Genomic DNA, 14351 nt, shown 5'->3' with positions numbered 1-14351 from the left:
TTGCGGTGAGTTCCAGTCACTGAATGTGAGAGACTCGTGCTTTGGGACAGGTAAGAAGAAACAAGGGATGAGAGCAGTCAGGGAGCCGGGCCTGATTAACCTGACTCTATAAGCTAACGGAGTGTGTTGACTTAGATGTATTTGAAAAAGTAATGACCAGAGCAAGATTGGTTAGAGGCATTACTACTGGGTTGCCGTGGTCACGTGCTGAGTGGGACTTAGAGCGACATATCGAGCAGTGAAAAAGATTGCCAACCTTGGCCAATTTTTGAGAAGTCTTAATCATGGAATTGTTGTTTCAAGCTTAAGAGGCTGTGGACAATAGAAAGATGCAAGGGAAAAAGTAATAACATTTATAGCATATAAGCTATTAGCAGGTCCCAGGCTATTTGTTCCTTATTGATTGGTTTCTTCGACCAGCTCTTCTAAGCAGCAGTTTCGGGTCTGTTAGAAACTTGCTGGTCCAAGTAGGGTTCTCCTTCATGTTCTCCTTGCTGATAGAGCATGGGGGACCTCTGGATTCCTGTGGAACCAATTTAATTGGAGTGTGGGGAATCTGCAGCTGAACTCCCTTTGGTTTCACTGGAGAATGGGTGGTCGACACCACTTCCTAAGGTCCTGCCCAATAAGGACGGAGTTGGTCCTCCAGGTGCATGCTCTACCAGATTTTTAACAATGTCACGTCTCTAGGCTTTGGGTGGTATAAGGGCACATCTGTGGGGTTCATCAACCAGCTAGTAGCAAATTTCTATATAGCAGTTAAAGTATTTCCTAAAGCTTGAACATGCCTGATAGTATCCAATTCCCTCATATGAGCAACATCAAGAACTCCTAAGCCATGAAAAGAGTGTAGAAAGGGTCTTCCATGTAACATTCCATAGGGGCTTAAATCACGCCTACTTCTCGGGGCCACTCTTACCCAAAGTAGGACAACTGACAAGACTTTTTACCAAGTTAACTTGGTTTCTTGGCAGATCTTTGATAAAGTCTTTCAAAGTGTGTGGTTCATTTTTTCTGTTTTCCCAGCCCACTGGGGTCTCCAGGAATCATATAATTTCCATTGAAAGCCCAAGGCATTGGACACTGCCTGTGTGACTTTTGCCACAAGTGCTGCTCCATTGCCACTCTGAACTGTAGTGGGGATCCAAACCGAGGTGTGATTTTGCTTAAAAGTGTATGGACAGGGGCACCTCCCTGGCTCAGTCAGAGACATACATGCTCGCATGTGATTCTTGATCTGGGGGGCATGAGTTCAAACCTTACGTTGGGTGTAGAGATTAGATAGATAGATAGATAGATAGATAGATAGATAGATAGATAGATATGGATAGATACTTTAAAAATGTGTTTGACAACTTCGGAGGCCTTCTCTGAACATCATGGAAAGTCCTTACCTCAACCTGTACAGTTCTACAAATACTAGCAAATATTGAAAATTTATGTCACTCTCTGCATAGTGGTGAAAACTATCTGCTGGTCCTCTCCAGGTTCATTGCCTCTAAGTTGTATGTTTGTATGTATGTATATATGTATTTAAGGTAATGTCTACACCCACCATGGGGCTCAAACTCACAACCCTGAGATCAAGAGTGGGATTCTCAACTGACTGAGCCTGCCAGCACCCCAAGTTTTATATCTTTTAGAACTGATTGGGACCCAGTCCTAGGATTATCCTTAGCACAAATTTCACATTTCTAGACTATCTTTTGGATATTACCTGGAGTTTGGGGCCCACAACTTACTTTTGGATTCACTGAAGAGTAGCATTTCATCCATGATGGGTGCTTTGGTGAATATAATGATTTCTCCTGTAAGATGTTCTGGAACAAGAAATATTCCTTATTTATTATATTTCCAGCTGACGTTCATGCCAGCATTTTGCCCAAATCCCTAGTCCCTAGCTTTTCTTAGATCTTACAAGGAATATTTTGGTTGGTATTTAGCTAAGTCTATGTCTGCCACTAACGGCATCATAGAGAGTTTGGAGTCTTCATATGAGCTGCCAGGTTGGTGGCCTGATCAGCCTGATTATTTCCTTGAGCTGTATAATTATTTGACTTCTGATGTTCTGGACAATTAACTACTGCTGGTTCTTTGGGTTTCATTACTGCAATTATTAAGTTAGAACTGCTTGGGCGTGTCTAATTTCTTTCTTTCCTGTAGTTAATAATCCTCTTTCTTTCCATACGGTACCATGTGCATGAATCACTGAGAAAGTGTTTTTAGAGTCAGTATGTATAGTTATCCTTTTTCCTTTACCTAAATGAAGGACCCTTAGGCCCTTAGGGCAATGAGTTCCGTCTTTTTTTTTTTTAAGTTTATTTATTTTGCGAGGGAAGGGAGTGGGGGGAGCAGAGAGAGAGAGAGAATCCCAAGCAGGCTCCACGGTGTCAGCACAGAGCCCGATGAGGGCCTCAAACTCATGAACCATGAGATCATGACCTGAGCCAAAACCAAGAGTCAGATGTTTAACTGACTGAGCCCCCCAGGAGCCCTGAGTTCTGCCTTCTGAGTAGAGGTATCTGGTGGAAGAGCTCTTACCTCCAATGTTCCTTGGCTGATAATCTCTGCAGATCCAGCTTTTCGTTGTCCTTGGTCCATGAAGCTGCTTCCATCCGTGAGTATTTCCATGTCGGGATCCTACAATGGCACGTCGGTTAGGTCCGGACAGCTGGAAAAAACTTGTTTGACTGAATACAAACACAAATGGCTTCCTCAGCGCTAACAGATAGCAGGGGAGCAGGATTTAGAGTGGAGACAGCTTTCAAAGAAACACTGGGGTTATCTAGTGAAACGGCTTGCTATTTGCCCAATCTTCTAGGTGTTAGTCAGTATTTCCATTTCTGCTCTAGTATGGGAAGCACACAGTGGGCAGTGTGGACAGTGATGGCTTGGCCCAAAGTAAATTTTTATGCTTAACTTTTCTTTTTCTTTTTCTGCAGCCACAGCTCTCAAGCAGACAGGTCATCCCTTGCTTTGAGATAAGCAATGGGTCTTATTTCTAGTACAGCCAAGACTTTGGGTTAATACTCCAAGGCTAATTCCTTGTGATTTGTGAACTAACAGACAAAAATTCTTCTTAATATCCAGGAGGCCGAAGGGCAGGGGCAGTTAATAACTTTTCTTTGATAATCTGAAAGGCCTTGTGACATTCTCCAGTCCTATCTGGTGGCTCATTATACTTTCCTTTTAATGCTTCATAAAGGGGCTTAGCTATCAGGCCAAACAAAGTTGGGTATCCAAATTCAACAAAACCCAGTCATTCCCAGAAATCCACACAATTGTCTCCTGGGTGGTAAGGACTGCCACTCAGGCTAGAGCCTCCGTTTCATCAGGGAGCAGATTTCTTTGTCCCTTCGAATGCTCAAAACCCAGGTATTTCATTGTGGGTTGGAAAAGTTGGGCGTTTTTGCTTGAAACTTTGTAACCTCCCTCAGCCAAAAAGTTTAGAGTCAAAATAATATGAAGTGTGAAGACTCTTTTGTTTCACTAAGCAATTCATAGATCATCCACATCCTGGAGGAGAGTCCCCATCTCCAATTAGGGCTTTCTCAGATCTTTAGCTAAGACTCCTCCCACAATGGTGAAGCAGTTTTTAAAGCTTTGGGGACGGACTGTCCAGCAATATGCTGCTTACGTTTAGTTTTCCGAGGTCTTCTCACTCAAATGCAAATAGTTTGGGAATCTGAACTGAGAGGGATGCAAAAGAAAGCATCGTTTAGATCCAGACCAGTGAACTGTCAAAAGTCCCCAGACAAGGTTGTTAAGAGAGTATATAGATTTGGTAGCACCGAGTGGATCCATTCCACATTCTGGTTAATGGCCCTTTAATCTTGCACAAAGTGAATCATCTTGGATACCTGACTTTTGTAGAGGCAAAATAGGTGAATTGCATGGGGATTGGCAAGGGCTGATGAGGCCAAATTCCAAGAAGGCAGAGAGAGAATGGGCTGAATGCCCCTTTTTTGCTTGTTCCTATGATAGGTACTAAGGTTCAGAATCTTTACCCCATCACAAAGTTTAGCATACACGATTTTGCTTGCCCCAGCTTCCCATCCACCCGAACATCTGATTCTTATTTGGATAACTTCTTCAGGCAGCTCCGATCGGACTTCTCCACCTTGATGTGGTACCGTTGCTTGAAAGGCACAAGCGTGCTCTGGTGGTACCTTTATATCCATGTACAAGTGCAAAAGTAGATTCAGCATTCAATTTAGTTAACAGGTCATATCCCAGTAATGTTTAAGGTGAGTTTGTCCTATTTGGCAGGCTAGTGGTTGTAAGAAGGTTTAGTAAGAAACTTGTGTTACAGCCATGGTTTGATTTGGTAGCAGAGAGAGCCAGTACGGAATATGTGGCCCCAGTATCAATCAAAAAGTCTGTACATTTGTTTTCTACCTTCATTGTTACCCTGGGTTCCTCATGGGAAATGACGACAGGTTTGCCAGGTTTGAAGGAACTCCTGGGCCCCTTCATTCTTGGTCATCATCAGCCAATTTGGGCATCTGGTGGGCAGTTTGTTCCTCTATTTTTTCAAAAGACCTTGTGGGCTTGGGGCATTCCTCTGTCCAATGGCCCTCTTCTTTGCAATAAGCACACTGTTGAAGCCCCAAACTGGGGCATCCTTTAGGGTCCAAGGAACTCAAGTTTCTTATCTAGGGTAGACCTCGACCTCTCCGTGGTCCTCAGTTTGGTCTTGGCTTCCCTTGAACAGCCATCAAGGTAGCCTGCTGTTTCTTTTTCTGATGCTCTCTTCTTTCTAGCAGTTGGTCTCTGCTGTTAAAAACTTTAAAGGCAACCCTAACCAATTGTGACACAGATATTCCTGATGCATTCCAGCCTTTGGAGTTTCTTTAGAATGTCTGGGGCGTTTTGCCCATAAAACATCATATTGAACATTTTCAAAAATTATTTCAAGAAAGTCTGAAGGGTCCTCATTACATTTATGCTCTCTTTTCCTTTTTAAAATTTTTTTAATGCTTTTTATTTATTTTTGAGAGACAGAGAGAGACAGTGCGAGCAGGGGAGGGTCAGAGAGAGAGGGAGATACAGAATCTGAAACAGGCTCCAGGCTCTGAGCTAGCTGTCAGCACAGGGCCCGACGCGGGGCTCGAACCCATGAACCGTGAGATCTGACCTGAGCCAAAGCCAGACACTTAATCGACTGAGCCACCCAGGCGCCCTGCTCTCTTTTTCTTAAGTTTATTTATTTATTTTGAGAGAGACAGAGACAGAGAGACAGAGAGAGAGAGACAGATAATGAATGGGGGGTGCAGAGAGAGGGGGGGAGAGAGAATTCCAAGCAGGCTGTGGGCTGTCAGCACAGAGCCCAACGCAGGGCTTGATCCTATGACCGTGAGATCATAACCCGAGCCAAAAGCAAGAGTTGGACACTTAACTGACTGAGCCACACACAAGTGCCCCTCTTTATTTTTTTTTTTAAATTGTATTTTTAAGTAATCTCTTCACCCAACGTGTGGCATGAACTCCCCACGAGACTGAGAGTCACATGCTCCACCAGCTGAGCCAACCAGGTGCCCCCACTTTCTTATACTGTACACAGAAACAACGCAAAATGGATTAAAGACCTAAATGTGACACCTGAAACCATAAGACATGAAGAAAACAGAGGCAGTGATTTCTTTGACATCAACCATAGAAACATTTTTCAAGATATGTTTTCCTCAGGCAAGGGGAACAAAAGTAAAATTAAACTATTGGGACCACATCAAAAGAAAAAAAAAACTTTTGCACAGAGTGGGGACCCCTTTTCTTAATCCAGCTAAAATATCACCCTGATAGTGTTCACACTTCTCTCAGTCTTCAGCCTTGAGGTTCCCGTTGGGATCCACAGTAGGAAGGGGCATTCTGACATTAGCTCTTAGAGAGTTGCTGGGGGGTTTAGCATGTAGCCAGTTAACATCTTCTTTCGCATTTCTTAGCATCATGTGGCATTCCTCAGAAGTGAGGAAGATAGTTAACAAATTTTGTACTTCTGCCCAAGTGGGGTTGTGGATGACAAAAATAGATTTTTGGAACGAATTTTCCATCCTCTTGGTGTCATCTCTGTAAGCAGGCATGTTGTTTTTCCAATTAAACAAATTCAGGGGCACCTGGGTAGCTCAGTCAGTTAAGCGTCAAACTCATGATTTCAGCTCAGGTCATCACCTCCCGGTTCGTGAGTTTGAGCCTTGAGTCAGGCTCCGCGCTGACAGTTTGGAGCCTGCTTGGGATTCTGTTTCCTTTTCTCTCTGCCCCTCCCTTTGTGCTCTCCCTTTCTCTGTCTCTCTCAAAACAAATAAAGAAACGTCCAAAAAAAAAAAATTCAAGGTGGAGAGTGGACCCAAATCATTTCGATAGGTTATCCCCCTGCATCTAAGTCTCCAATTGCGACTTGCCTTAGCAGAAATTGTCCTCCAGGGGAATGAGTGGCTCCCTGAGCAAACTGAGTCAGGGGATGAGGAGGGGAGACCATTCGTACCTGTTGGCCCCCTGAGGCTGAGGTCCTGGTTTAGGTCCCTGTAGGGGCTCAAGTTGTTGGGACGGGCGCTGCTGAGGTGGGGCAGTAGCTCTGGTGCCCTCGTAGAGTGGAAGAGCTGTACAGGAGCTTAATTCAGGTAATCCAGAAAGCCTCCTCCTCTCCCTGATGAGAATCAGGAGACCCAGGCTTTTTATTGTTACTGGTGTGTTGGAGTAGAATTTTACTTCTTTTCTGAGTTGGCTTATTTGGATACAAAGCAAAAAAAGACTTACCTTGCCTTTTACAAAGCAAATCTAATTGCGAGATGGTATTACGCTTTGGGGATCCATTAATTGGCTATTTTTTCCCAGAGTCGAATGAATATTGTGGTGAAGCATTGTTGGAAAAGAAGACCATCTTTTTCCTTTTCATAGATTCATAACTAAACATTGTCCAATTTCGGAGAATATAGCCCAAAGGGTTGCATGCAGGGATCAAATTGTCATTTCTCATTTTCCAATTAGAACACAGCCAGTTTTATGCAAAGATACCAAAAGCTGCAGCAACAAATGAGCCAAACAAAGCCAGGAGTACCTCTGTGAAGAGAGATTCTCTAGATTCTCTCTAAAAGTCGGGGCTTCTCCAACTGAATCAAATGACTTCCTAGTCAATCTTTTCTTTTCAACTTTTTTTTTTTTGAGAGAGAGAGAGAGAGAGAGAGAGAGAGAGAGAGGGAGAGAATCTTAAGTAGGCTCCACACTCAATACAGAGCCCAAAGCAGGGCTCAGTCTCATAACTGTCTGTGAGATCATGACCTGAGCCAAAATCAAGAGTCGGATACTTAACTAACTGAGCCACCCAGGCTCACTGCCCCCACAACCTCTTCTTAATTAATCAAGGAAAAGAATGCTAAGAGAGCCAAACTAAAACCCTTATTTGGAGGCAACCAAATGGGAGGAAGAAATAAGAATGTAATCACTTGTGTTGAGGCTACTCATCAAAGAGATGTCTGTGCAGACTGAAACCAAAAGCTGTTTTTTACCACAAGAGTTAAATTAAGCACCTGAAGGTCAGTGGAGCCAAATGAGGGCGGGGGGCAGGGGAAGTTCCCTAGGACAAAGAGCCTAGGCAGCTGCTTGGACTCTTCACCAGACTCTCACTAATGGCTAGGGCCATCGAACCAAGGTCAAAGAGCTCCTGGCTGGCTTACCAAATTTGTGACCAAACCCAGGTTCATATGACCAAAGTGCAGCAGAGCCAATCAACTGGGACACCAAGTATGCAGCAAAGGAAGGGTTTATTCAGGGAGGAGGGACTCTTAGTTGGCTCATTTAGTGGAGCTTACAACTCTTGATCTTGGGATCATGTGTTCTGGCCCTTGGTTAGGCATCTGGCTTACTTCGAGAAGGGAAGGGAAGAGAGGGGAGGGAAGGGGAGGGAAGGGAAGAAAGAAAAATAAAAGAGGCAGCCAAATTCCTCTTCTCAAAGGGGGAGAGTCAAGGATATTTATCTTTTTTTTTAATGTTTTATTTATTTTTGATACAGAGAGAGACAGAGCATGAGAGGGGGAGGGGCAGAGAGAGAAGGAGACACAGAACCGGAAGCAGGCTCCAGGCTCTGAGGTAGCTGTCAGCACAGAGCCTGATGTGGGGCTCGAACCCACGAATGTGAGATCTGACCTGAGCCGAAGCCGGAGGCTTAACCGACTGAGCCACCCAGGCGCCCCAAGTCAAGGATATTTAAATGTAAGTGAAAAAGGATCTGGATATAGGAAGAGGAGCTACACGATTTCAAAATCAGATAAGGTAGTTATTAAGTAAGGGATGGATTGAAGTGACTTTCATTGTCTGCACCTTCACAGATCTTCTGCATGCCTCTTCAAATGACCCATAATCAGAGAATGGCCTCCTTGGTATCATTCGAGGGTGGGGTTTTAGACCTTGCTATATCAAATACTCATCCATCAGACACAGGTTCATGCTCAAAGAGAAGGTTGGCTGTCTTAACTGGTTCTGGTTGGTTTCTACTGAAACCTTGAGTCTCTGCAAAATAATGAAACCAACATTTTCTTACTGTTAGGCTAGGCAAGAATGTTATCTGTAGAAATATGGTAGCAGGGTGCATTCTGAGAATAAACAGATTTCAGTAGAAAGTTACCTTTGTACTTATTGGTCCCCTTAATCCTTTCGTAAGATTTACTGTTGTTAGCTTTCTAACAACCAACTCAACTCAAATTCAAAACTCCCTGGGTCCATAGGCCAAAACTAACTGGTTGCTCTAGTAAACTCTTCTTGATAGCAAGACCATAAAAATGTCCTCCTTTGAGTGATTACAGCAAGGGGCTGTGTATGTGACAAGAGCAGGAGAGAAAACGGTGACAAGCTTCACAGCACTTCCCTGAGGACAGGCTGAGACCCACTTCGGTGGCCCTATTCAGTGGAAGGCTGGTATTCCTGGGCTCAGTGTGGGTGATTTAAAAAAAATTTTTTTAAATGTTTTATTTATTTTTGATACAGAGAGAGACAGAGCATGGGGGGCGGGCAGAGAGAGAAGGAGACACAGAGCCAGAAGCAGGCTCCAGGCTCTGAGCTAGCTGTCAGCACAGAGCCTGACGTAGGGCTGGAACCCATGAACGTGAGATCTGACTTGAACCGAAGTCGGATGCTTAACCGACTGAGCCACCCAGGCGCCCCAGTGTGGGTGATTTGATACAGAATGAATAAATAAAGAATGATAATCCAGTCGACAGAGTAATACAGTGTATCACAGTGTGGGAAGAAGAGCCAGCGCTTATGTGACAAAATCAAGTAGGAAATTTGGAGATGACAAAAACACAAAAACATCAAACTATATGTAGAAAAGTATCAGCGTAAAAGTCTCTAAAATGTTAATTTAACAGTGGTTATTTCTGTATATTAGGGGTGACCCTGCCTTATTTTTTCCCTCTTCAATTGTCCATTGGGAAATACAACGGGGAAAAGTAGTTTGAAAGATGATTCACAGGGCGTATGGGTGGCTCAGTAGGTTAAGCAGCCAACTTCGCCTCAGGTAAGGGCCCCACGGTTTCTGGGTTGGAGCCCTGCATCTGGCTCTGTGCTGACAGTACAGAGAGTGGAGCCTGCTTCCGATTCTGTCTCTCTCTCTCTCTCTCTCTCTCTCTCTCTCTCTCTCTCTCTCTCTCTCTCAAAAATAAAGAAAAACAAAAGAAGAAGAAGAAGAAGAAGAAGAAGAAGAAGAAGAAGAAGAAGAAGAAGAAGAAGAAGAAGAAGAAGTTAAAAAATACATATGATTCGCGTGTAACTTGAGGAGTGGGGGGCCAAGCCTCGCAGGATGCCCCGGGACCTAAAGCGATGCCTTGGGCGCCATATTCCCTGTCTAAACCGGTACCAGCGCTTCCCAGGCGAGGTAGGGAGCGGCCCACCGAGACGCAAGGTCCTCCGTGCAGCCTAGAGCGGACGCGGAAGTTGGCTAGGGGCGGGGCCCGAGGCTCCGGCGGACGCGTGGTGGGCCGGCCGCGCGGAGTTTTGCTGCCCTGAGTGGCGGGCGGAAGCTTGTTGTTGAGGGCAGACGTCCAGTACTATACTCTTCTGTAATCCTCTTTATCTCACGTATCCGTGCCGCCAGCGCCCGAGGTAAGTGAGTCCGGGTCCCAGCTCCCCGGGGATCGACTTTTGCATTGTCTCTCCCCATGCCCGGTGTGATCGGGGTCCTGCCACCCTCGGTGTCCCCCGACCGCCTCTTCTCAGCGCGTCCATCTCCCGCCTCCTGAAGTTCCCAACCCTGCTTCTCCTTCGAGGAGCAGGTGCTGGGTTGACCCGGGGCCATAGTGCACAAACCTCCTGTTGCAGGGGCCAGTGACTTTCGATGATGTGGACGTGGGCTTCCGAAATGAAGAGTGGACTCGCCTGGCCTGCCCTCAGAAGACTTTCTTTACACGGAGTGATGCTGAAGAATTATGGGAACGCCATCGCACTGAGTAAGGACTTCGCTGTGACCCGACTGGTCTGACTGCAAGGCCTACCTGCAGTTTCTCACTGACCGTGGCTCGGTCTTTTCTCCACATTTCCCCGCTCGTGTGGTGGACGCCTCAGCGTCTGCAGAGTTTTCAGAGCTTCAGACCTTATGAATAGCTGAGCTCAAGCTTCTTCTGTTTCTGGTTTTTGTTTTAGTATTTATTTCTTCTTTATATTGTTTATGTTTATGCCAGACGAAAGGCTTGGAATTTGCTTGTGACTTGGCTTGAAATGTCCCTTATTGGTATGCCAAGCCCTCTTTTTGTGGAAGTGCTGCTGGGCCCTGAGGCAAGATATTTCTTTTCTTTTCTTTTTTTTTTTCTCCTAAGTAAACTCTGCCCCTAAGGTGAGGATGAGACTCAGGACCCTAAGATCAAGAGCCATTAACAGTGGGCAGTTTTCTAAGCGCTCTCAGCGCGTGCCTTTCTCCCACCTGGAGCTCTGTGTAAGCATTCCGGCTGACTGGTAGGTGTCCAGGGTGACTGCCCACTGCCACTGTCATCTTTTCATCCCAGACACAAAAAGGATTTGCTCACTGGGCTCATCCACACCTCAGGGTATGACTCGAACTTCCCCCAAATATGTGAAATGAGTCTAGTTCCTTTTGTCATTATAACTCTGTATCAGAATGATTTGATTATGTTAAATCTGGGGGAGACATTAAGATGGAAGACTCCCATTTGGAGTTTGCCAGCACCCCCATATTTTGTAGTTAAAAGAGGAGGCCCCTCGTATTAGTGTTACAGAAAGTACGTGTGAATGGGATGGAGTTGAAATCACCCTTGATGTGAAAGGGTGGTAGGAAAGAGATTCCCAGCAGTGCCTGGGTGGCTCAGTTGGTTAAGCACCCGACTTTGGCTCAAGTCATGATCTCACAGCTTTTGAGTTCAAGTCGCACATTGGGCTCTCTCTGCTCTTCAGCGTAGAGCCTGCTTCAGGTCCTTTGTCCCCTCTCTCAAAAAGAAAAATATTAGAAAAAGAAAAGAAAAGGGATTCCCAGAATATCACCTAAAAAGGAAAACCGGAAACAGACCAGACATTTTAACTGCCTGTTTTCTGTATTTCTGGGGTTTTCAGCAGAAAAACCTTTATCTAAGCCTTAGGGTTGAGTGGACAGCAAGATTGTGGAAAGCTGGAAAGTCTACAGTTGGTCATGAGAAAAGAGGAAAGAAGGAATTGAATGGAGTATCTAGAGCCAGTGGGAAGGAACCAAGAGGCAGGAACCGAGGAGGACAGTTAGCCTGACTGGAGCCATGAAATGAGAGGGCTCATCAGCAGGGAGTTGCCCTGCTATCCTGCTTCCTGAACATGCTGGCCCTTTTCCTTGTCCACGAATAGGATTTTCAGTCTGTAAAACTGAAGTGATAAGCCATTTGGAAAGTGGGGCGGTCTTGTGTTCAGGGCCGGACAAAGAACCATGGCGTGGTGAGTGCAGGACAGCCTTTGGGGCCCCTCTCCTGCCTGCAACTTGTACCCGGTATGTAGTAATTCTAAAGGCTTGTGAATTCTTTTGTTAAGAATATAGGTTCCTTCTAGTAAGTTCTTGCCTCCTGGTTTTTTGTTTTGTTTTGTTTTGTTTTAAAATTTTTTCTTAAATGTCTTTTTTCTGAGAGAGTGAAGAGGGAATGAGAGCAGGAGAGGGACAGAGAGATAGGGAGACCGAGGTTCTGAAGCAGGCTCTGGCCTGTCCACGCAGAGCCCGGTGTGGGGCTCCAACTCAGGAACCAGCTCACGAACCCTGAGATCATGACCTGAGCTGAAGTTCAACACTTAACTAACTGAACCACCTCATTCTGTCTCTCTCTCAAAAAAAAAATTATTTTTTAGAAATAAATTAAATTAAAAAATAAAATAAACCAGGAGGAGAGAAGTTACCAGAATGAACCTGTATTCTTAACAAAAGAATTTAAAAGCCTTTCCTTTCTTTTCTTTTCTTTTTGGTTTATTTTACTATTATCAATGTTAACAGCCTTTTCTCTAGGTCAGAATTCTGGTTCAGAGTTACTGTGAAGGAAGGCTTACGATGGATTTCTTTTCAACTTCCTCGGTTCCCAGTGGACTTAGGATTTCTAAGTGAGCAGAAAATAGTAGCATTTTCAGGGGTTTTTTTTGTTATTAATTAATCCATTTTTTATATTTTAAGTAATCTTTATACCCAAAGTGGGGCTCGAATTCACAACCTCAAGATCAAGAGTCACATGCTCTTCTGACTGAGCCAGCCGGGCGCCCCTAGCATTTACAGCTTTTATGTGTTCTATTTAGAATCTGCATCTTTATGTTTGCTTAGAAATGGAGGCAGAGTAGAGAGTGGGACTTTGGATCTGGTTCCCCTCAAATTCTCAGAACCCTTGTGTTCAAATAAGTCCCAGTCTGAATTCAGTGGCCCCTCTTCTGATGTTGGACTGAGAAAAGGTGTCTGGGAGATGGCAGTAGGACCTCCAACCCTCCTTCCTCCCCTCTGTCCCCTTAGGGAAGTCATAGGGACCTCTCAGCCCAGGGAATAGGAAGAGGACTGGGAAGTCAGCCTGACCAGATAGACCGTTTTGCCGATGAAAGAGGAAGACCTTCCGCAGTGGCTTGGAGGGCCCGGAGCCCATTCCTCTTCTACTCTCCTGGCTCTCGGTGATTGGGCCCTGGCCTAGTACAGGATTGATGGACTCCCTGCGATCCAGACAGCCGGCGTCACTCTTAGAGATTTGCTAAAGGCAGAAAGAGTAACTGCAACCACCAGACATTTAAACAGTTGGACGTTTATTGCTGATAAAGTTACTTTAAACATTTGATTGTCAAATTCTGTTTAAATATGAAATCCAATAAGGGATGCCCGGGTGGCTCAGTCAGTGAGGTGTTCCACGCTTGATTTCGGCTCAGGTGATCTCACTGTTTGTGAAATCGAGCCCCACATTGGACTCCACGCTGCGTGGGGAGCCTGCTTGGCATTCTCTCTCCCTTTCTATCTCTGCCTCTCCCCAGCTCGCTCGCTCTCTCTCAAAATAAATAAACATTTAAAAAAAACACCAAAATTCAATATAGCCATTGATTTTGTTCATTTTTATCTCTATGCTTTAATGGGTAGAGAAGGTTGCTAATAATGATGCTTTCCTGGTTTAAGAATGAAAAATCACACACTTTTTTGGTCATGAGCCCCAAACCTAGCATATCTATTTAAATAATGCTATCAGGACCACAAATTATTAAGTGAACCAGTCAGAATTATAGACTTTAAAAGTTAAAGACCACTTTCCTAGGATGTAGTAACAATCTCTAAACTCCAAGAGTCTTGAAAGACTCCTTAAAAATAACCTTAGTAAGAACACTTTTGCGACATTGAATAGTATGAGCTTTTCTGCATCTAAAGGAGAACGAGAAATATTTTTTCCCTTTAACCTGGCTGAGACTTTTTTCATCCGTAGGTAGGAAGGTCTAGTTTCAAAGCCAGACTTGGAATTCTATTAGTAAAAGAAGAGGGAAAAGAGAGGCAAATTTGAGAAGCTAAAAATTCACAACCTAGAAAGGAAGAGAGCTGAATAGGATAATTAGCAAACAGACCATGGGAAGGTACTGGAGTCCAGTAGAATCTGGAAGACACTTGTTAGGTAGAACGCACATCAAATACAAGTCCCAGCTGGTCCCAGCCATGGACGTGGTCTTGGGCCTGTAATCATGGTCTCCTGTCACTACCGCACTGGGGGCTTCTGAGCCAGTGACCAACACCTGGAGGAGAGGAAACAGGGCGGCTGGTGGGACAGCCCCTGACCCCACTGGGTCCGTGTGCCACTGCTGAGTAGTCGCCTTCTGCCTCCTCCCTGAGGCTGATGTGGTGTCAGGGATCTAGGGAGGAGCCGGTAACTGAGAGCAGGTAGTCACCACTGCCTTCC

General features: G+C 44.9%; 1 long non-coding RNA gene across 2 annotated transcripts; it reads left to right on the top strand.

The window, feature by feature from the left end:
* The first annotated feature begins 9966 nt into the window (after nt 1–9966).
* On the top strand, nt 9967–13365 carry LOC115296681. Of its 2 annotated transcripts, none has more exons than XR_003910997.1 (3): nt 9967–10092; nt 10309–10436; nt 12944–13365. It is a non-coding gene; the product is annotated as an uncharacterized LOC115296681 (long non-coding RNA). The 2 variants fall into 2 exon arrangements; XR_003910996.1 differs by having other exon boundaries at nt 10309–10938.
* Nucleotides 13366–14351: the final 986 nt, after the last annotated feature.

Source organism: Suricata suricatta, chromosome 7 (genome assembly GCF_006229205.1).
Source record: "Suricata suricatta isolate VVHF042 chromosome 7, meerkat_22Aug2017_6uvM2_HiC, whole genome shotgun sequence".
Taxonomy (NCBI): domain Eukaryota; kingdom Metazoa; phylum Chordata; class Mammalia; order Carnivora; family Herpestidae; genus Suricata; species Suricata suricatta.
The sequence above is the reverse complement of the archived record's forward strand: the minus strand, read 5'-3'. Positions and strand labels throughout refer to the sequence as shown.